Here is a 25,748-nt window from a genome sequence, read left to right as displayed (position 1 = left end):
GCAAACTATATATACCAAATTCGAGATCACACTACAGTGAGGAAAAGGGTAAATTCCACGATCCTGTCTGTACCACAATCTCCATTCAATATGCCAAACTCATAATAATGAGTCAAGCTTTACTTTCATTATTATGATTTTGTATTATTCCAGTTTGGCACTGAGAAACTTGGAAAACGTACTTTTGGCCACATGCTGTTCAGGAACGAGCCTTCGAAATTTTGATGGCAAACCCCCATATCTATAGCTAGATAGGTATGTGTGTGTGTGTGTGTGTGTGTGTGTGTGTGTGTGTGTGTGTGTTTATGTTTGCTTATATATATATATATATATATATATATACATATATATATATATATATATATATATATATATATATATATATATATATATATATTTATATATATATATATATATATATATATATATATATATATATATATATATATATATATTTATATATATATATATATATATGTATATATATATATATATACATACATACATAGTTTTACTATCAAAATATCAAATGGAAAAATAATTTCTATTCAACACACCGAATACAAAAAAACGAAAGTCAAAATGTAGAACAAGTCACAATGTTGAATCAGCTGAATGAATTCTTCAGATTTGATATTGTTGCTGAAACATTACATGATGTCCGTATAGGAGCTCAGGTAAAGGAAACTCCTATACTTAACATCAAGTTTTTGCAGGGGGGCAAGCCCCCCTGCACCCCCCCACAACCCCTGCTAACTATTCAAACTCCGAAATCGGACTACAGTCAGTAAAGGGATGAATTTTCCAAACCACACTGTACCGCGATCTCTGTACAGTTCTTCCAGTTTATATCGGCAAATTCACAGTGCATTTGCTGATATAAACTTTTGAACACTGAGATATTCAGCCAGATGGAAATTCAAACATCTGTGTTTCAAGTTTTCCACCTGTGGGCATCTCAACTTCAGATTATGATATTAAACCGGACTGAATCTCATACTGAATTGTAAGGTATAGACATGATGTGGGTTTCCCTTCTCCTGTGACTTGCTTGTGATAAAAAGAATTACTGTAACTTATAGTGATGATTGTCAGAGTACTGATAGTCATGTAGAAAGTAGTGTTGTAGTGTTTCTAAATGTGGCTATGTCTGTTTACATCTTTATGGGAAATATCTCAAGTAATATAGCGGATGTTTTGTGCATTCCCAGCAGTAGTGGCAGCATGTAGACTACTGTAAGGTATGTTAAAGGTATATGCCTTTTTCCCCACTGTAACGTGATCCTGGAGTTAGTATATATAGTTAGGGGGGTGTGGGGGGCATAGCCCCCTACCTAGTTTTGTTTTATATTGTCCGGTTTCTGTTAAGAGGGTACGTAAGTAGTTTTTAAATTCTGTTAAGAGTTAGTCATTGGTGTTGTAAGTGTGCATGTCTATGATTTACAAGTTAGTATTTTGAAATTTAGCTTTGTAAGGTTTCAGTATAACGAGTTTCAGTCAAGTGAGTTTTCAGTATTTTGAAAATTAGGTATTTTGGTCTCAGTCAAATGAAAGAAAGTCAAATAAAATTTCAGTCGTGATGTAGACCCATATATATATATATATATATATATATATATATATATATATATATATATATATATATGTATTAGTGTTGCAGGCTGATGGTCCTAAAATGAAGGAAATTAGTTTTCAAGCTTTTTCAGTGCTGTCTGTTGTTTTATTTTTGACAATGTCATTTTATTGGCAACTGTACAAAAATAAAATAATTTAATATTTGTGACTTCTAACCTTTCTTTTAATTGACAGCATATTATACAGGTCTATATTATTTCAGCGAATGCTTAAAATAGCAAATGCTGTTTAATCAACCCAATATAGACAAAAATCCCTAAATCCCAAACACACAGAACCGCTGCTCTGTAAAAAAAAATCCAAACACAAAATAAAGTGGGGGGCTGCCCCCACACACACACACTTAAATATACCAGCTCTGGGAACAGACTACAGTGGAGGAAATGGCAAAGTCCCAAACAAGGCCCAGTGATTTCTTTTCCCTAGGAAAGAAAAAATAGCTGTTCTGTGTGTTTGGGATTTAGGGATTTCACCTTTATTTGGTCGATTAAACAGCGTTCGCTATTTTAAGCATTTGCTGAAATAATATAGACCCTATTATACGCTGCTTCCAAAACTTCTAAATAGTTTTTAAGTGAGACTTGATTAAACTTAGTCTTTAAGATGCTGCCAGTTGGTTATCACTACTAAAAAGATCTCTGCAATAGGCAGCTAAAACAATTTCAGCTTGGTAGTGTTAATAAGTTGGTGGGAAGTTTGTAAAATTAAATAAAAACATAATTGTCTGGACTAATAGACACTCCCCCGGATTTACTAATCTTCTGTCCTGAATGAAAGCGGAGGTTTAAGAGGAGGACGGCAGCGCGCCATGCATATTAATGAAGGCACGCTGCCTGAACTCCTAATGCTGCACAGAGCGTGGACGAGTGCAGGAGACGTGTCTGAGAGCAGGGCTCTCAGAATAAACATGCCCCTGCAAAGTAGAACAGAAGAATGTGTAAATAAATGAGCAAGACTGCTCATTAGTGTCCACATATTCCCACCAACAGTACCTATGTGTTCAACAGCAACAGTACAGTCAAATAAAACGAAGAAACCCTTTTATTTATTTTTTTAAAAACCCCGAGTACAGCTAACCGTTGGTGCGTGGGTTTGCCCATCGCTTAGCTACGGTTAACGCAGCTGAAAAGGCTGAAGAGGATAACAAGAAATATATATATAAATGAAGCATCACAGCAATAGTGCAGTGGTTAGAGCATCTGCCTAACGAACCTGCATTCCTGGTTCGAGTCCCACTGCAGCACATATCATTTTGCATGTGAAATCTGTATATGAACATATTTTTGCATCTTTTTGCTGTATAGCCTACATAATAACATTTACATGTGAAGTGGAGTACTGCATTAAATGCACATGTGAAGTGTCAGTGTCATAATGAATAAGGTACTAGTAAGCAGGGTTAAGCAAAAACAAGCAGTAGTAAGCGTGTGTAATTGCGTTTGCACGGGGTAAGCATTGCCTACTCAGATTAAGCAAAGTAGAAGCTGAGTGTAAGAAACTGTAACTGGAGGTTAGCAGTGCTTACCATCACACAAACCCATGCATACCTGCTAACAAATGCTTTAAAGTGCCTTAATCACTCTGGATCCAACGGCCCATGTTCTCCCCAGCAACAAAATAAACTGTGTCTGCAAAGCTCAAACTCAGGACACTGTACACTATAGTCACAGTAGTTAACCACTTAGCCATCATAGCAATAGATGTGCATAAGGTATCAGCAAATTATTTCTCACCACAGGAAAATCAAACCAAACGTGAACTGAATCCATGCACAGTGTGAAGTGGTATAACCTGCTACATAACATAAAAATGTGAACTGGAGTACTGTAGTAAGGCCAGATGTGAGGTGTTATTGCAATAAAGTGTTGAAGTTCCCAGGACCCCATACAGTGTACGTACACATGAATCAAGGATACAAGATGCATATATAACATGTAATGAAGAAGACATCAATGCCAAAAGGCAAATATCATGCAAATCGAATATGAAGCACTGCTAAGCGTTGCACATCACTGCTTCCCAGACTACTTGAAGGATACTACCAGTGGGAGAAACAGTGTCAACCTGCAAAGTCTAATCTTAAACAAACGTCTGTTTTTCCGTAGCAGGACACCCCCAAAAATTCTGCTAAAACAAGTCCTTGGGGTAACATACCATGCCTTACAGGTAAGCAAAGAAGGATATGTATGTTTGTGGACTGAATGTGTGGGAACCCTGAAGATCCATGGGGTGAGACAATGTACATGATAGGTCCTGAGAAGTGGAGAGTGGGCAATGTGTAGTGGTGTGGTGAGATTCGGATGGAACCTGTATGAAGGATGATTGATGTGGAGGAGGGAGGGAGGTGGTGGTGGGAATGATGGGTAAAACATTATGCGCCGAGGTGTGCTGGGGTTGGACGGGCCCATCCTAATGGGGCCACCCCATGGATGTAAGAGAGAAAGAAGGGGGAGGAACAGGACAGTCACTGAGACATACCATTTCCCATGGTGAAGCACGGTATGAGTAATATGTATGTTGTATAACCCATGGAATAATATATATATATATATATATATATATATATATATATATATATATATATATATATATATATATATATATATATATGAACTGGAGTACAGCTGCCATGAAGGAACATATATATATATATATATATATATATATATATATATATATATATATATATATATATATATATATATATATATATATATATATATATGCAGGAAATGCACATGGGAAGTGTTTGTATCATTATGCATAAAGTAGAAGTCAGGTTAAGCAGCAGGAAGCAGTAGTAAGTATATGTCAGAACCAGTAAGCGAGTATAAGGCCATGTGTGCGGCTTTGCGCGAAAGTAAGTACTGCTAATTTAAGGTTACAGTGTCCTGCAACCAGTAAGCCTCTAAATTGCTTTACCTGTGTAGGCAGTGCTTACGCCCATGCAAACCCACTTACAACTGCTCAAAAGTACCATAATCACACTGTATCTAACGGCCCTTGTTCTGCCTAGCAAAAAAATAAACTGCTTCTGCAAGGCTCAAACTCAGGAACCTGCACACTATAGTCACAGTAGTTAACCACCAGGCCATCAAAGCCATAGACATGACTGAGGTATCAGCAAACTAATCCTCACCACAGGAAAGTCAAAAAAAAAACACATGAACTGAATATGTGTACAGTGTGATGTTGGATAACCTGCCACAAAACATAAATATATGAACTGGAGTACTGCAGTAAGCATAGATCTGAGGTGTGATTGTAATAAAGTGTAGAATTCCCCAGGTCCCCATACAGTGTATGCACACATGAATCATGGATACCACACACATATGTAACCTGTAATGAAGAATAAATCATTGCCAAATGGCAAATATAGTGCTAATTAACTATTAAGCAATGCTAACCGCAGCACAGCTCAAGTTAGTAAGTGTAAGGAATGTGTAGCTGAGCAAATTCAATTTGCCTAGTGGTATACCTCTTTAAGCAGTGCCAACCATATGTAAGCAGGTATGCCCATAGCTTAGACTTTTCAAAACCAGCCAATCATGAGAAAGTGTGGGAAAATGACTGTATTTAAACCCTACAGGTGGGAATACCTCTCATAACTGGTTGTAGCTTCCTACTGCAGGCAGAATGGCTGGTGTGGGTGAAGGCACTCGCTTTAGAGTGCAGCGCTGGGGCATCCAGGAGTCAAAAATCATGGTATAGCCCCTGGTAAAACACCATGGTCAGAGACTACTGCAGGGCCAGTACCAGGGCTCGCAGTATAAAACAGAGGCCTGGGACAGTTTCGCCCATGACCTCACCAGTGCCACAGGTATCCCACGAACTGGTGAGCAGGTCAGGCCCCACCATGCTGACCTGAAGTGGCGGAGGGGGGATGTACTTGAACAGTGGAGCCAGGAGTCTTTGCAGATGCCCAATGCCCTAGGACTGACTAAGTACTCATTCTACTAAGTAGTAAATAATTGCCTAGCTTGTGTATACTATGGAGAGGTATGGCTAAATATCACTGCATTTCTCTGACAGCTGCAGAAGAGCAGGCTTCGAACCACCCAGCCCATGATGCTAGGTGTCAAAGGCTGCATCGCGAGGCAGGTTAGTAAGCAGTCTGCATGTACTGTCATAACAAATAAATATAAGAGCCTTAGAAAGTGGTGTACCAGTAGAAATAAATGTGTAATAGTCTGTGAATAAAGATATAACCCTTGGAGTGCTTCTGTTTACTCTTCTCTCATATGTTGGTGATCTGTTCCATACTATAAATAGTACTGTTATATCTTAAGCAGTGTCACCCACACCATGGTATGCAGATAAATCGGGCATGAAGTCCTGCATAACAATGTTGGAAGTGCCAAGAGGTTATTTATATTGTACAAGTTAGGGAGACTTAGATAGAAAACAGTCGAAAGCTGTACATCAGTTCCGTGATAGCACAGTGTACTGTGTTGTTAGCTGTAATATTTTGTCACACACAGCAGGGGTTTGAATCCTGGGAGTGCTACTAAGTTGTATGCATAATCATACCCCACAACTGTACAGATTTTGATACAAAGTTCAGATAGAAAGCTGTATGCATAATTACACCCGACAACTGTACAGAATTTGCTAGAATGTTCAAATTGAAAGTTTTATGCATTTTTGTACCTCACAACTGTTCCAATCTGTCCAGCATGTCCACATAAATGGCCCTTATCACCAGCTTGATACCCTGTTCCACTGAAAATCCAGCATGATGTTCCAAGAATTGTAGGCAGCTATCAATCACATATAACTGATATTCAAACGTGTACATAGTCAGAAATTGTATATTGAAACAAACCTGTAATTCTAGCACCTCACCCAAAGTGTATGACAGCAATTCTCAATATATGTTGCATTAACACCTGCAGCCTGTCATGCCTGTATGTAAGACACAGGTCACATATATAATAATTTATTAACATACCAGTGTACAATATAAGGTCATTGTGAAATGTAATAATGCATGTAAGGGAAAGACCACTGCAGTGACTAAGAATGTTGTGAAAACTACATGGATATATTACACTGAAGTATTCCAAAAATCACAGATAAAATCACACAAGCGCTTTCGCTCAGGCAGTCCTGAGCTTTATCAAGTGAAAACAAAATGCAGTATGCAGTAACCTCCATTAAATAGCCTAGCAATTATACAATTAATTAATTAGTAAGTCTAGTACTAAGGTGTGGTGCTTTGGAGTTGGATGTTAAAAAAGTTAGTCATTATACCAACTCAAAAAATGAAATGTTTGCAACAACATCTGCACTTAAATAAAAATGACTAATCATAAAAAACATTTTAAAATACCAGTTTCCTAGGTTTCAGAACATAAAAGTCTGAAGTCTGGTTGGGGTTGTAGATTGTTAAGGAATATGCTTAAAGATGTGTTTGGATTGTCAGTGAATTGTTAAAAACTTTTTTCTTTTTATTATTACTTTGCACTGATAAAGACATGCAATAAAATGTGCGTGAGATATTTTTGATGCCCATCCATATACCATTTCATATAGAATTTGATTTATTAGTCACCTTGGGCTACCGTGAACTATTATGGCAGTTGAGACTGAATGCAGGGAAGCCACCAGGTCTGAATGGGATGATCAGCATTAAACCGGTCCTCAAGCTTAGGAGGGCTAGGTTATAACTCTCATACTTGACCCCCTTCATACTACAGCATCCCCACACAGCATATTAAATTACTGAACATCCACGGTTTTAGGATTCTGACTAATAAATCAAATTCTATATGAAATGGTATATGGATGGGCATCAAAAATATCTCACGCACATTTTATTGCATGTCTTTATCAGTGCAAAGTAATAATAAAAGAAAAGTTTTAACAATTCACTGACAATCCAAACACATCTTTAAGCATATTCCTTAACAATCTACAACCCCAACCAGACTTCAGACTTTTATGTTCTGAAACCTAGGAAACTGGTATTTTAAAATGTTTTTATGATTAGTCATTTTATTTAAGTGCAGATGTTGTTGCAAACATTTCATTTTTGAGTTGGTATAATGACTAACTTTTTAACATCCAACTCCAAAGCACCACACCTTAGTACTAGACTTACTAATTAATTAATTGTATAATTGCTAGGCTATTTAATGGAGGTTACTGCATACTGCATTTTGTTTTCACTTGATAAAGCTCAGGACTGCCTGAGCGAAAGCGCTTGTGTGATTTTATCTGTGATTTTTGGAATACTTCAGTGTGATTTTATCTGTGACTTTTGGAACACTTCAGAAATAAAAATACAGCCTTGTGGACTTTAACAGAGTTCTGGTTCCTTTCTTCAAGGTCGTGGATTATTCTTTGCTTGTCTTTGGTTTTTTGTGCATTACTTTACATGGATATATTAGTTGTTAATTGAACTCTCTCTCTCTCTCACACATACCATATGTGCATAATAACCCAATGACACTCCTCAACTGGTATGTGTACACTCCAAACTTTTGTTGGGACATATGTCCTAATGGTTTATAAATATTCACATTTGTTTCTATGCATGTGCCATGTGAAAATACACCCATATTGGTGGCCTGTTGTTCCATATATGCATGTGATCTGCTTGCTATGCAACTGTGTTAATTCTGGTCTGTTGGGTTAATCGGAATACTGTTATAACTAATCCTGAATGCTGTTGACTGTTACTAACCCATATCTATCATAAACCTGTGACAACACAGCTCGTATGGGAAGGCCGGTCCCAGCGGACCCACCTGTCTCACCTCAGCTGGCCATGGCACCAGGCACCAGCACATCTGGGGCCCAGCCTGGGACCTCCTCCTCCGTGGGCCCTGCGCCACCTTCAGGTGGAACCGCTGCAGGGGATGGGGCTCACCCCCCCTTGAAGCGGGTGTGGAGGGGAACCTATCACCCATTAACAGGTCCAGGCTGTGGTGCATAAGGAGCTTGATCTGGAGTATCGAGAGTGGCTACACCAGCTTGAGGGCCGAGTGGCACTATTAGAGGGTGAGCCTGCCCCACCTACACAGCCCCCAACACAGCCACCTTCAGGGCCATGAAGGTGCAGAGGTGACTGCCCATGGGTGCGGACCTCAGTCCCACTATTTCCAGTTGGGGGCTCATGGGCTTGCGATTTCCAAACACCCCTCCCCATCCAAGGTGTTTACCCCCCACGTGTCATATATCGGCCCTGTATGCATCTTGTGTGTCTTGTTTGTTAACCTACCCAACCTACCTCCCCAAATATACCTACTACCTCTCCCCAACATCCCACTCTCACCTGCAAAAAAAGAAAAAAAGGGCAATCTGTTCCGACAAAAAAATTTGTCCCATACATAGCTGTCCATTTTGCACACATGTCCACTGGACACATATAGTCTCGCCTAACTGGCATCACAATGAATATATGTTGTCCTCACCCCTCTCCCAGTGGTTTGAGGGTCCAAATGTACCTGCAAATATAGTGTATATGCACAGCTGTTGCTGTAGAAGAAATGGGCAGCTATGGACCTATCCTAAACCCTTCCTGAACATGCCTAGCTATTTTCCCTATTGTCTTTCTCTCTTTCTGCCCCGTTATTTACCACTTTCCTATCAACCCCTTTTTCTTTTCTTTTAAAGGAATTAGCATGGGGGTAAGTGGCAGTAAGCACTTTTAAGCAGCGGTAAGCGGGTTTGCACGGAGGTAAGCACTGCTAAATTCTGGTTACAGTTTCTTATACTCAGTTGCTGAATTGCTTAACCTGTGTAGGCATTGCTTAGCTCTGCGCAAACCCATGCAAACTTGCTTACAACTGCTTGAAAGTGCCTCAGTCACTCTGTAGCCAACGTCCCTTGTTCTGCTCAGCAAAAAAATAAACTGCCTTTCCAAGGCTCAAACCCAGGATGCTGCACTCCATACACAAAGTGATTTACCACTAAACCACGGCAGATGTACATAACCTGAAGTTTTCACAAACATATCATGCAGCACAATCAGTCAACAGTACAGGAAATTTATTATTATCACACCACATGACCTGTTAATGCAAGAAGTCTGGACAAACTATGCCACACTGTGGGTATAAATAGGGATATATATTTCAACTAATGCTCTGATACACTTAAAATGTTGCTAGTTACACAGTTATATGTATTAAAACACATATGTAGAAGGAGATGAAGTCTGAAACACAAAAGTGTTGCCACTAGTTACTGACTTCAGTACTGCGATTATCCATGACAATTGCCAAGTGAATGAGGAACAAGCCAAAATATGAGCCGAACATGCATGGACATATGGACAGATATATATCTGTAAATGTAGACAGATAGACAGCTATATGTAGATAAATATATTAATGTATGACTCACAAATAATCATATAACAGCAATTGTATATAGAGACATACATATGTTCATATGTATGTGTGTGTGTGTGTGTGTGTGTGTGTGTGTGTGTATATATATATATATATATATATATATATATATATATATATATACAGATGTGTGTGTATATATATATATATATATATATATATATATATATATATATATATATACAGATGTATATATCTATAGATACATATATCTATAGATACATATATATATATATATATATATATATATATATATATATATATATATATATAGCCATATGAGATAGATATAGGTACATACACATATACACACACAAAAGGTATCAGTAGCCATACATATGTAGAAGTAGTGTGGAAGTACTGGGTGCAATGTATATCCCTTAGCCACAAGCCCTTCAACTGGCACCTGTGAAATGTGTAATGTAGCAACCATTCCCACAAATGAGAATACTGACATTAAAAATATATACCAACCCACAATTCAAAGGACATGACATGATACACAGGTATGTATACACATATAACCTTTATTCCTGTACTATACAATAATGTATGCCAGTACTGACACCACGTAAGGTTTGAAGTATGTAATCAGTCATGAATGCAAGGCCCACACAAAACAGTAGATGCAAACAATGAGTATATATACCATAATATGCTGTCCAGGCCAAGGCCTTCAGTTAGTACAGCAGTAGGAACAGGATTTGCCTTCAGGATACGGAACAATCAACAATTACAGATGTAGTGCAACAGCCTCCAATTACACCCTGTAGTCAAGCCCTAGGGGGAAAAGTAGCACTTGCGCTAATGTCACAGTATTTTGTACATAACATTGCTTAACCTGACATCTCACTATCACACTGAATGACCCTCTTCTTAACAGTTATAACAGTTATAAAAGGTACCATAGCCTAGGTTAATGGCATAGAACCCCCCCCCCCCATAAAAGGCTGTACAAGGGCAAGGAACACTGTGTACTACACACTTACCTCAGGAATGTACAAGAACACATATGTGTTCTCCAGCTATTGCTCCCATATATATATATATATATATATATATATATATATATATATGGACATGGCCCAACAGTTGGTGTGGGAGTCCATGACATGACTGGGATGATAGCAGTAATGCTAGCAGTAAATAATTATAGGCCATTTCCTAACAACCCTTCCTGTATCACAGCAAGACAAAAACTGGCATATATGTGGCAGGAACATAGTGCCATATTTGCATTATTGCTGTTACACACCCTGGGATTGCTGGTGTTACAGGATTTGTTGCAGCATACCCTTATGCGGGGATACGACATTGAAATACAAATGGATGTGACCATATACTGATAGCACTCAACAGACAGAATGCCACAGATATATTTGGGACAATACCTGTGTGGTGCACAGACAAAACCTAACATTCAATCCCCTGGTATCATACGGATAGGCCCACAATTGAGAGCTATGCAGACAGACAACATTCCATAAAAAAGTACTATGTACACAGAAACCCTGTAAGAACAGCAAGATACATTGCACACAACAACACTACTCAAGCTATCTGTAGGTCTGGACCTTACCCAAATGCGGATTTGGCCTGTGTCTGCAGGTTCTGCTATAAGACGTATTGCTACCTGCTGTCTGTAACACTGATGTCCACACACAGGAAGGATGTCATCCATACTGTAAAGGTGAAGAGACAACACCCACAGAAGGCAGCAATTTATAGTATAGGGTTGCCATGACAGTGGTTATCTGAAGTACAACACAGCAGGCTGCATGCAATTAGCAACTGGTGGACACAGACTGGAGCAGAGGCCACCACCTGATCATGTGCAATACCAACAAAAGCATGCTGCAATCTGTTCAAACCTGCTCAATCACTCTACTGAAGAGACTGAGAGAGAGAACAAAAAAAAAAATCTTCAAGAAAGTTCACAAAGCTCAGGGTTCTGTTACAGCAGAAACAACATAACAGGTATGTGAAACAAATATGCATTTCCTGGCATGTAGTATATGGCATAGAATATTAGGGTGTAAACTATGAAAGGAAGTATATGTGCCATCAGTACTTGTTCCTGTAATGATGTTGTGCTCAACAACTGCACTGGACAGTAGTATCAGTCACCGTGGGCAGTGGGACATACCTGTCAAATGTGCAGACCAGCAGTGAATGGCAAAGATGTGACCCATGATAGCTGTGTTCTGTAAATTATTGTGGCTAATGGCTGGTGGGGGTTTTAATACTGCCATGATAGACACATGGGTGAGAGACCACATCACCTTCAGGACAGTCATGTTAAACTGTAGCATAGCATGCTCAACTGCCATAGCAGTATAATATGCTTATCTAAAGTTTGTCACCATATATACCCCCTAATGTTTGTCTGTGTTTACATGTGACACCTGTCTGTGTTGCAGCAAGGCAGAACAGTTCAGCTGTGAAGTAAAGAGGGTACATGAGTGTGGTTCAGATGTTCGTATGCACCCCACATACAGATACATATATGTGTGATACATATTCACAGCTGTGTATGTGTACAGAACCTTGGACAGTTATACATTTATATAGGTATATAAACAACACAGAATATCTACACATATATGCACATATGTATGTATACATACACACATATTTATATATATATATATATATATATATATATATATGTATACAGACAGATATATGTGTGTGTGTATGTCAACATATATATATATATATATATATATATATATATATATATATATATATATATATATATATATATATATATATATGTGTGTGTGTGTGTGTGTGTGTGTATAGATATAATATATATATATATATATATATATATATATATATATATATATATATATACATGTCAATACATTTCCCCTGCCATGACATGTGTGAGAGAACATCACACATCAATGCACAACATACCTACACACCAGTACATGGCTGCAAGATGGAGTGTGGAGTGAGGTGTGTAACCCATGTTGGGAACACATTGCAAATGTATGGGATGGTGGGATATATATGTTGGTGAAGGGTATTAGGCACATATTGATATGTAGGTCTCGTTGGGTGACAAACAAGACAGCATACATGGCTGGTATATGACACATGGTGGTTAAACACTGGGGACGGGTAGTTACATTTGGAATGTGGAGGCCATTGAGCCCCCACATAGGAACAAAGGGAACATGGTGCCCACCCATGGACAGTTACGACAGCATCTACATGGACATAAAGGTGCCTGGGCTGTGTGCTGGGCAGGAGGGACATGCATGTTGAACCTTGTGTATGTGTACTGCATGCCTCCAGGTAATGTAGCACATACCCCATGTCACTGTGGAGCTCCCTATGCCCAATACCCATGACCTACCTGGGTGAATGACACATGTCTGTGTGAGCTCTATGGGGGAGTACACCATTCCCCTGAGGTGGTTCCACATGAAGGTAGAGATGGAACAGTAGATAATGAGGTTCCATGGTGTGCCACGGATGTGATGTGGATTGTTAACATGTGCACATTTGATTGGAGTGTTGTTCCTGCTGGCAAATAACCCATACGCATACTTGTGTGTAACTGTCATGGAACATATGTGGGCTGTAATAGTCCACAAAATCCCAGAACATGTCCAACAGGATGCATATATATCCCCAATACTACAGAATGGCAGATGTGTAGCAATCACATAGCAGGCCTACCACATGCATATGTGGAAACCTAGTGGCAGTGACAATGGCATGCAGGTGAAATACCCTGTAACAGCCCTGCAACTCTAGTGTCCCCACAAGGAGCATGTCTGTAACCACAGAGCAGAAAGTGTTGTACAATACAATATATGGCCCAATGGTACACATACCGGACACATACCACTAGCATAGTGTGAACATTATATTGGAGCTGATATGGTGGTGGGAGACTGATATGTGTATTGTATTATGGTAAACTTGACATATGAGTTGCTTAGACATATTTCCATCATTATGTCTTTCCTGAGAAACCCCGCATACAGTACCGCTGAGGAGGAGATCATCATCACCAGCATCATCCACAACTATCAGCTGCTGTTCTCATAGACAAGCATGGACCAGCAGGAGAGAACAGCCATGTGGACTGATGTGGTTCACAGTGTGAATGTGGTGGGGATGCACAACCGAACTTATGAGCAGGTCCACCACCATTGTAGTGACCTACTCCGCAAGTACATTGTCGTGCCGCTGCCATGTGGGGTGACCACCTTGCAGGGGGGGCATAACATCCATCCCCCCCTCACCAGAGTGGAGCAGCTGCTCATCAGCCTGTTAGCACCTGCCCACCTGCAAGAGCTCCAGACCTATATGGTCATAGAGGTGGGTGCTACTCACACACCACACATTGAGCATGCAGGTAAGGTTCCAGGGCATATTAGTAGACTACTGTAGTGTATGCATCTGTACAGGTAGACCGTGCATATGTGAGATGTTGGGTATGCATCTGTACAGGTAGACCATGCATATGTGAGATGTTGGGTATGTTGCTGTGTAGTACCGATAAACTGTAGTACTGTGGACTTCAGCTGTTGTTGTACTGTAATATTGCAGCCACCCTGTAACAATGCCACAGCTGTGGCCACTGACATCATCTCTATCCCATGTCAATGTAGGTACCTCTGGGATACCAGTAAGGCAGCGGCCGGATGCCAGTGAGTATGGTTTAATTTTATGCTTAGCAATTCACTGTGCATGTCATAGCTAAGTTGTAGGCCATGTACACATCTAACACACCTACCCATAATGCATGCTGTCCATGTGCAATGACACAGCACACACCTCACTAATGGAATTACCAGCCTCAAACACATGCAATACACGATCCATCTCAGACAACTGTGGCTACACTCCAGTGCACATTGCCCAGACACAGCTGACATCTGCCTAACATACACAGCTATGTCATACACAGAGCAGTTGAACATGCTACATATAACGACATCCCACTCCCTCTGCTAACACACGCTCCAGGGTCGTAAACCTAATCAACACATTACACAGAATATAATGGAGGGATAGGGCCCTGTCCCGGGGAATCACCACACTCTGGAACGGACTACCCATACATGTCAGGCAATGCTAGTCATTGGCCCTCTTAACAGAAACACTTAGCAATTGGATGGAGAATGGATAATACACCCTGGGTAGCATGCGTGTGCCTCAGCCTGACAGGGGCACAGGGGAATAACATTAGTGGGTGGTGCATGGCAGGGAACCCCTGTGGCTAGGCTTGTGTAGGCCCCAGGACCAATAGACCAGTACTCACCTATGAACCTATGTGTACCACAGGCAACATCAGCCAGGGCCTAATCATGGTCAATAATGGTCTTTACACTCACCATAGGTACAGTACATTGTCTCTGTGGTTGGTCTAATGGCAGTCTACCACTCATACATGCACCGCTGATGATGTCATATGTGAATACACATCAAGCAGTCACTAAACACGTGTCCACATGTGCTCCAGGAACGCACAGAGGCTGTGACCAGCAGCAGAAACACACCTGACACACAGAGACACATCCTGCAATGATGTGTACACCCGTGAGGTATGGCGCACAGTACTTGCCAGGATGCTAAACAGATGCACAGCAATGTCGTGGACATGGGTGCAATGTGTTCCAGGAGGAGGGCCATCACCTACAAACAGAAGCTATGCATCACAGTCATGTATAATGTTGGTAACGGGGATTGACTACAGTTGCACTGCATGCTGCTCAGCCCCACATGTCTTGCATGCTGACATGTGTGTAATTACAAGTATGTGTGTGATACTGTACTGCACCATCGCCTGCTATTGTGTGTGTTATGGGGTTGCGGGAGCTGTCTGTAGGTGCTGTCTAGTGTAGTGTATGGGTTGCCATGTATGTCGACTGCATGTGTGTATGTCTGTGTGTATGGCCATGTCTGCACATGTGTGTGTGTGTGTTTGTGTGTGTGTGTGTGTGTGTGTGTGTGTGTGTGGTTTTGTGTGTGTGTGTGTGTGTGTGTGTGTATTTACTGTTTAGCAGTGTTGTACAGGTCTTACAGTCTATTCCTTGTTTTCCCCTCACAGGTAACAAGGTGGGGCTGTGTCCCACCTGCAGGGAATCTGTTGTCACTGATACAGATAGTGACCATGAAGATAGGTGTGTTGCACAGGAAAGGTCATCAGGGGCTGCAGCTGGGCCACCAACTGACAACCCACACATATCCACACCATCCACACATACAGTCACACTGCCTCTATACACCTCATCACCATTGGCCCTAGCTGAGGGACAGCCTACGGTTGGCATGAGCCAAGACAGTGTGGTATCTATGGCACATGTGTCAGGTCACAGCAGCCATAGCCAGATGTCTGGCGGGGTATCACATAGGCAGATGTACAGGGGTGCTCGTAGGAGCAGTGCAGGTCATCATTTCTCTGGCAGATGTGCAACATCTATTTCAACCACACGCATGTTCCAGACTGTCATGGAGGCACAGGCCAGAATAGAATGGTATATCAGGCAGGGTGTAAGGGCGCAGAGGGCTCATCACACCTCTGTTATTGACAGTGTGGTAACCTAGCAGGTGCCATCCGTAATTACTCCGAGGTCATGGATAGATGGTAGGGTGAGACATTGGAACTCATCCAAAATGTCATGTCCATGCATCAGGACAGGGCAGGACGGATGCGACGGCCACGTGGATGTATGCCAGCAACACCAGCAGCTGGAGGTTGCTGTGGACATCCAAACAGTCACAGCCACTCTCAGTACCAGCCCCAGCACTGTGGGGGGCTGTCCACAACCCATCATAGCAGACCACGTGCACGTGGCCCTGGCCAGTCCCAGGAGGGACCTGGATCCTGTGGATGTCTGTCAAACTCGGGGGACAGTATTCGGTCTGACTCTGTACCTGATACTGCCTGTAGTACCCCTGCCAGGCACAGGTCCCGTGTCCGTGGCCGGAGATGTTGAACTGCAAACCCTGCCAGGTACAGTCTCCAGCTGTCCCACAATTTCCTCTATAGGGCAGCCACATGGAGGAACTGTGTGCATGCAGACACACACACATAAACAATGAACTTAGGGTAACCACATACTTGCACACACATCATCACCAGTGGTGCATAACAATACTCAGCCCCCTCACACACACACACACACACACACACACACACACACACACACACACACACACACACACACATGTTGTCAATTGTATGGGTCAGCCTAGGCCTCTGGCAAACCAACAACACACCCTGTGCATATGATGATACTTGTGCCACTGCCTGACATCCGTAACATCGATGCAGGAACAGGCTAACATGGTTCTGATGCACAGGGCAACTGTACAACAGTGTAGCAATGGAATGATGTGTAGCATGTTGTTAGCAGTAAAGTTAAATGCTAATATCTTGGAAGGTGTAGCTGTGCAGCCGTGATGCATCATGGCTTTAATTAACAATGTTGTATTGTCACCAGTATCTGTTCAGATTGTGTTGTGTTTGTCCATGTTCCACATGGCTGATGAGTGTAGTGGTGTCAGCAGGCCTTCTACAGTGGACACCAGTAAGTGTAGTGGGTGGTACACATGCCATGCCTGGGTACAACACACAGTACCTTCAGTTAGGATGCAGTACAGGTACAGGACTGTACACATGGAGGTATGTCCCCATGCAGGTAACATATCTGTTGCACATGTAATCTCACCAAGACAGGATAAGCACAACCACACAGTGCTATATATGCAGTCTGCAATGTGGGTGACATTGAACATGCTAACAGCAGGGTTTATGTCCCTCTCCCCACTCTACTGCGATCCACACGTAAGTAACATGTGTGTGCCAATGCCAATGACATAGCCCTAACCTTGAGATGGTGGGAGGTGCTCAACTACTGTGAATGGTGTAGATAACAACTAACATCCTGATTACATACACTGTACAGTATTACAGACAACTATGTGGGGGGATAGATGCAACAGTAACTGCAATTATGGTAGTCGTGTCCACAACTGCCACACCCAGTGAGTTATAGCAACCCCAGTAGTACTGCACACATCAACAGTATGGAGGAGGGCATTGACACCTCTATGACCTGTGAAGGACTGTATGCCCACGGGATGGCACCTGTGGTATGTTGGCATATGCCAAGCAGATCTGGTGGAAACATATCCTGTGAACGGAGGTAGATCCCGTAACAACTACACACATTCCTACAAGCGGGATGGTGTACAAAAGCCTGCTATGATCTACATAGGCATTGTGCACCTCCTAACCCTCATCTACACCTGTCATGATTGGGTTAAGGAGATATACCAGGTTCAGGTTGTATTCTCTGCCTTTGACAAGTCCAACATTGGCGGGGTCCTGTGTGTTGAGATAACCAGTGACATTGCCATGGATTCATTGTTGGTATGTTGCATGTCCCTGCAGACCACGGTCATCAAGCTACCGGGTGATAGTTCCCAGCTGACATGGTGGGTTTGTGGATGTCCTTGCCAACATTGGTGAAACCGTTGTCAGGTGTAGGGCTAGTGGATTGTATGAGGGATCCCAGCTACTTACTGAAACTGCCCAGTGAGTTCCCCCAAGCATGACATGTCACTTGACTGTCCTGCATGATATGTTAACAATGCCAGCCTTACATCCTACAGGTGGGATGGAGTACTGTTAATATGTACTGCCCTTGTCGTGTGGGGTCCTGCTTATGGGATCTGCAAAGGTTGGTATTGTATTGCAGGCCAGACGTATTTGGCTGGGGGGAGGGAATATCTATCCATGCCAGATGCATGTTGTTTGGGTCTCTCAAACCCATCAATGGTGCATGTGGACATATATGTTGTGGTTATGTTCCCAGTTCCATCTACAAATCTATGTCTATATATGCCTATATTGATATATATGTGTTCACCTTTGACAGGGGGACAATCATTCCTTCGAACGGCCCTTTCTGCAAACCGAAAGGACTAACCCATCATTTCTTACTGCACCACAGATAAAAGAACTGCAGTTCTAAAGGCACCATCGCTGACACTCGAACTGCAAGTTGGAATACATATTGTAATGGCAGGGAGGCATGAATCCCTGCACCCACCCCCCATCTGGGAGGCTGGGCCTCCCACAACCCCCCTACTGTGAAATACGAACTCCTGTTGTGCACTATAGTGGGGATAGGCAATTATTCCCCATCCCCACTATAGTGGCATCCGCAACCAAATTGCCTAATCTGCAATGAGTGAATGGATAGTGACATTCGCACATTGCACATTTGATGCATGTATTGCAGGATTGTTCATTGATGACAACATACTTTAGGCCTACCAGCTACCAGACACATGGATTTCTCCCTTTGAAAGGTGAGCCATATATATGCTGACATATATGCATTCCTAGTGCTGTCTGTATGTGGACATGTGGATATATATGTATATATCGATGGCTGTATGCATATCTATGTATATATGTATTTATTGTTTTTTTTAAATATATATATATATATATATATATATATATATATATATATTTATATATATGTATATAGATATGTCTATACCTATATCTACATATATAGATATGTTATATCCATTCAATGATGAATATATATATACACACACAAATACTTCTACATGGCGGAATACATTCCCTGTAGTGTTGTATACCTGAGCTGGATGATATGTATGTGGAAACATCATGATTATGCATATCTGTCATGGCTTAGTGGTAAATCACTTTGTATATGATGTGCAAGGTCCGGGTTACGAGCCTTGCAGGACCTGTTTATTTTGTTGCTGGGCAGAACACACAAACATGCTTACTACTGCTTTACGGTGTCTTAATCACTCTCTATCCAACTGGCCGTCTTCTGGCCAGCAACAAATTAAACAACTCTGGCAAGGCTCAAACCAAGGACCCTGCACACCCTAGACAAACCGATGTACCACTAAGCCATGATAGGTACACAGATATTCAATGTTTCAGAAACATATCAGCCAGTCCTGTCATGCAACAGTGCAGAAAATGTATACCATCATCTAGATGACTGCGTGTAACTATAGTGCAACCTTAACAGATACAACATACCCGTATATGTATAGATATACATGTATTCATATATATATATGTTGTTTTACTAACTCTATATACATATATATTGCTATCTATGCACATATACGTATATATCTGTTAGCAGATAAATATATCTATATAGGTATATATGGCCATACATCTGTAGATAGCAATTGCAGATTAACAAATACATCTATGTCCACATGCACCGTTAATGGGGTTGAGAGGCCCCACACACTATACGTCTTATATGAATAGGCATCCCCCCACAGCCAAACACCTGCGCCCTGCAATATACTACCAAGTACAGTCTGTCTCCCACAGGACATGTAATATGTGGAAGCCATCAACGTCCCCAGGATACAGATACACATACACATATATGCTGGTACAGATATACATATATATATATATATATATATATATATATATATATATATATATGTATATATATATATATATATATATATATATGTGTGTGTATATGTATATATATATATATATATATATATATATATATATATATGTATGTACATGTGACTACACATACACATGCAGATATAATGTACAGTCAGATATGTATGTAGGAGGTGCACACAATATGGAACAGCCCGTATGCCTACAGTTAACACCTGAACAAGTGGACACTGTATGGGCTAAACATACTAATGTCAATCATTGCCTGCAACATGTACCCATAGAAAGGTCATAGGAAAGACACTACACACGGGTTTGCAGAAATGGGACTCCTTTAATTGTGTACCATAACGGTCCTATATGCCATATCATATAGCTGTTCAAATACTGACAACCATATAAACAGAGTACTGCAACTGTGAAACAGTTACACTTATACAGTAGTCTGGAAAGGTTCACAACTGTTGCATTCCAAGCCAAACCCTTCAGAATGTACAATAGTTCTGACAGACTGGACCACAGGGTACCACACAATCAACAGTTTGTACTGCAGGTGTGTAGTTCAGCAGCCTCTATCTACACTCTTTACAAACTCCGTAGGAGGTAAAGACATTTTGTGATCAAATGGTTTGTACCCAGAAAATAACAAGGCATAACGCACAGAACAGTCTGTATTGCAGGAGGCAGTAGACTTGCAGTACCCCATGTCATGTAATTAATTGCAATATAGGTGGAGTATATGGTACTGTACATCCACATACCTTGTGGCAGCTCAGCCTTGATACCCCCACATTTGTAACAGCCTAGGGCATTTATGGTGCTCCCCACCTGGACTCAATAATACAAGACCATATACCACTGTTACATACTCTGGCCTCTGCAGTGTATAAGGGTGCACATGTGTTGTGTAAGTGATGCCCACACATATATGGCCCCAGCCCCAGTGTATGTGCGGGGGATACAACAATAGTGTACTAATGGCAGCAATGGCAGTGTGATATACTCACAGCCCCCTACAGAACAACCCTCAACAGCATGACAGATGTGCACAGCTTGGTATGTAGATGGAGGACAGAGGCTGGAACACAGGCATATATGTGGAACACTGTTGCCATACACTACGCAAGGTGCTGGTGTTACAGGATAGTCTGCAACATACCCTTAGTCAGGGAATTGATGTTAGATATAGACATGGGTGTAGCCATGTACTGGTAGCACTCAACACACACACTGCCAGCATCATATCTGACACACGGCTTGTGTGGTGGACGGACAACACATAAAAGGCATACCTCTGCTCAGCACTAGGTTAGGCCCACAGTAGTGAACTATGCAGACAGACTGCATTCCAAGGTACACTTGTATGTACACACACACACACACACACACACACACACACACACACACACACACACACACACACACACACACACACACCCTGTAACACCAGTACTATACAAAGCATTACACAACTCTACCCACAATCTGTCTGTAGTTCCTGAACCTCCGACAAATATGTGTCACTCTGAGTGTGCATGTTCTTCTGTAAGAGGTATTGCTACCTGCTGCCTGTATCACTGACGCCCACACACAGGAAGGATGTCCATCACACAGGAATTGTGAAGGGATCACGGCCACATGCTGTAGGGATTTATAGTGGGTGGTTGCCATGACAGTGGTATTTCAATGTAGTACACATGTCATTATATATATATATATATGGCTATCTGGATAGGTATATGTACATATATTTCCACCATATGTCCTGGACATGGAGTGTAGCCATACCCCAGCCCCTATAATCCCAATGTCGTAGTGCAAGGGAATGTCAGGTATGTATAGCTGGTATATTACTAGACTGTTGCTACTGTCATTGGGATTGTCTTCACAGACATGGTGAGTGTGAATGCTGAAATCTGCTTATAACATGTGTGCCATTGGCTACTGACAGACATCCTACGGAAATCATTGTAAAGTACCGCTGCTAGCATATAATGCCCCTGTGGAGTGCAGCAGAGATATTGGCCACTATATATGGAACTTTGGACACACCCTGCACAGTCCAGAGGTATACACATATTCTCTTAGTGCACCACATGTGTACCAGGCCTGACAATATGGATGTAGACAGCCATATAGATGGGTATAACACATAATGACTGGTATACATTTGGCACCATAGGTGTTGGATTCACATACTCCTTTCTGGCCTGACACATAATGACTGCTGATACAGGGATGCTGTGGACACATACTACTCACTAGAGATTGACATACATCTGTACAGCATCCCATTGCTCTGTCTGACATACATGACATTTAAGGGAGGCCTGGTAGCAGTACATCTGGCAAGTATCTGCACATGACATCCCACTGGTTAAGTACACTAAGCTGCTAGGCATGTAACAATTCACTTTGCAGGCTACAGGCAGACTGGCTCAACACTGGCCTACATCTCGTATGGGGGAATGCACATGTACCTGCATATATAGCAGGCTCAACAGCCATGTCACAGCACAGGGTAAGACACACCTGTGTGAAAGTGCATAACCGCAACCAATGTGAGCACAGCCACAGCCACATATGGTAGGCTAGCATAATATTACAGTATATGGACAATCTGTTCTACACCATCCTCATATGTGGCACTCAAAGAATGTCCCTACATATACTGGGCTGCTACACAGTTTGGTCTGATGGCTGTCTGTGGTATGGGACATGTGTGTGTATGGCCCTACAAACATGTACGGCAAAATGGTACCATACAGTGGGGCAGCATGTAACATCTGATAGAAGGGGAGCTAGGACAATGACATCTACTACAGTCTGTATACAGGCTAAAGTACATATTAACAATACACACACTGCCGACATTCACCATCAATACACAGACCTCAGTACTGTACAAACATCCACAGAATGTCCAGCTTATGTCATGAAATATAACCCTTACTGTACATGATGTGTAGTAATCTGATATATCATTGGCTTGTTATCAGAAATGATGACACTACTTATGGCGTACAGCACATATGCACCACTTCATGCACGCCATATGTACAAACGTTGACAGTGGTGTGGCTAACAGCACATACACAGGGCCAGTATAGACATATTGCTGTGATAACCTTGCATATTTTCTATTGTAACAGTGTTTGTTGCAACATATGTCCTATGAGGGGTATGAAGTCAGTAACTGTCACGGCCTTCACCATCTACAGACTGCAATCTTCACACTACTGTCTGCATTCCATAGTGAGATACACTGTGGTTAACACATGAAACCATAGGCACAACACTGCCCAGTCTGCAGATGACCCTGCAGATGGGGATTCCTCGTATACATGGAACTGACATGACATGTATTACTACATGTACGACAGGCATATCCAGACAAACACTATTAAACCAACATTACTCCAAATGCAGTATAACAGTATTTACAGTCTGTAGTCAGGTCAGGCACATCCCCCTCCTGTTTGTTGCCATCTTTCCACAGTGTATGTTGTTATAGGTAAATCCCCTGTCCATCTGAGATGTTGTTTGCCAGACAACAGATCTAGTTCCTGCTCACAGTGACTGAAAAGGCCCAACACCACCATGATGTTCCTAGGTATTGGAATGTGTTTCCATGCACTTGGCAACGGGATTGTTACTACAGCTGTTCCACATGCAATCAGCTAGGGGAGGGCTGCAATTCATGCAGAGGTCATCAGCCGATCATGAGCATCATGTAAAATGCACATGCTGCTGCCTAAGCAAGGCAGGTGTGGGTCTCCACATCCACCAGAGTGGAAGTGGGGGAGGCAGACAGAGGCAAATACATGTCAGGGAGGGGTGGGAGTGTAAAACTGAAACATGTTTGTGTCACACACCTACCAGCACAGGGTATCAAACCCCCAACAACTATGTAGTGCTATCACAGTTCAATGCAGTTATTGGATGCACCACATAGGTTACCTGATGTGGAACACTCAGAACATATATGTGAGGGTGAGTGACATCTGCAACAGGGATACAGTAGATATACGGTAGGTGTCGTACACGTGCCTGTCTGCATGAACAGGTGCCAGTGTCAACACAGGCACACTTGAACAGGGACGCACACACATTGACACACTTGGCAGGGCCAGGAGTGCAACACATCACTAGTGGGATTGCCACAACACATCTATGTGCAGGTATCACATGCACCACACTGTTCATACGGAGTCCATATGGGCAAAGAGTATGAGGAGATGTCATACATCAGACAGCATGCTTCAGTATGCCCTGGGGCGTTGTAGTGAGTATGGATGTGGACTTATGCACCATACAACACGCACACACAAACACAAAGGGTGCTAGTTCTGACATGTATGGGTGCATGTCTGCACGGGTGTGTGGTGGTCAACTGTTCCAGCAGGCTGTATAAGGGTAGGAGATGGGTATACCTTGGCATCAGGCCACATGACAATAGTCTGCATTGTGGCTCAGGCATGTAGTTACTGCATTTGCCCACACAGGTTGGTATTGCATCCCCCATCCAATCACCTGGGTGACTATTGTGTGTGGCCAATGCTCTACACCACATGCCATGTATGTGTTCCTTAGTCCATGACATGAATGGTGTCTGGGATGTGCAAACCTCCCACATGCATGTACAGTGACATGTGGAACTGTACCTGGGGTGTCTGGCCCATGTTGTGAACACAGATTATCATCAGATGTGTCAGTCTTGCCCACCTGTGGCAGTAACTGGTAATGGGCAGCAGGTTTACCCTTCACCTACATTGATGGCATGCCAACAGCATTCCCTGATGTCAGTGTCATCTGTCCATACAGGACTGTGGTGCTGATCTTTGTGTTGTACGCCGACAGGTAGCATGCTGTGTCTGCAGGGTATACATCAGTCATTTGGCATTAACTGTTGCTACATTTCTGCATAACGGGGGGAGCACTTGACTGTTTCTACATTTCTACACAGGGGTGGGGAGGGGCACACCTGACTGTTACTATAGGTGTACATAGGATGGTGGGGCACACCTTACACTTTTACACATTTGCTAGGACTGTACTGGTATGTTGGGTACACCATTTCAGTCTGTAGTCTTACCTATCGTGCTGGCTAGAGGCATACCAGTGTACTACAGATCTTAGCTTTCACTACCTACATATTAGTTTTTGACTTCCTAGCCTTCACAATGTACATCCAACTGGCTGGCCTGCTGTAATATTCTGTGTAGGCCTGGGGTAGGGGTTACCCATGGGGCTCATTCAGAGACCATAGTACA

At 42.0% G+C, this 25,748-nt stretch overlaps 1 long non-coding RNA gene across 1 annotated transcript in view; it reads left to right on the top strand.

The window, feature by feature from the left end:
• The window catches only part of LOC122807024, a 1,044,555-nt gene that overhangs the window by 849,986 nt on the left and 168,821 nt on the right, over positions 1-25,748 (top strand). The window lies entirely within an intron of this gene.

Source organism: Protopterus annectens, chromosome 7.part0 (assembly GCF_019279795.1).
Source record: "Protopterus annectens isolate FY-2018-M chromosome 7.part0, PAN1.0, whole genome shotgun sequence".
Classification (NCBI taxonomy): Eukaryota; Metazoa; Chordata; order Ceratodontiformes; family Protopteridae; genus Protopterus; species Protopterus annectens.
Note: the sequence above shows the minus strand (reverse complement) of the source record. Positions and strands in the feature narration are given on the sequence as shown.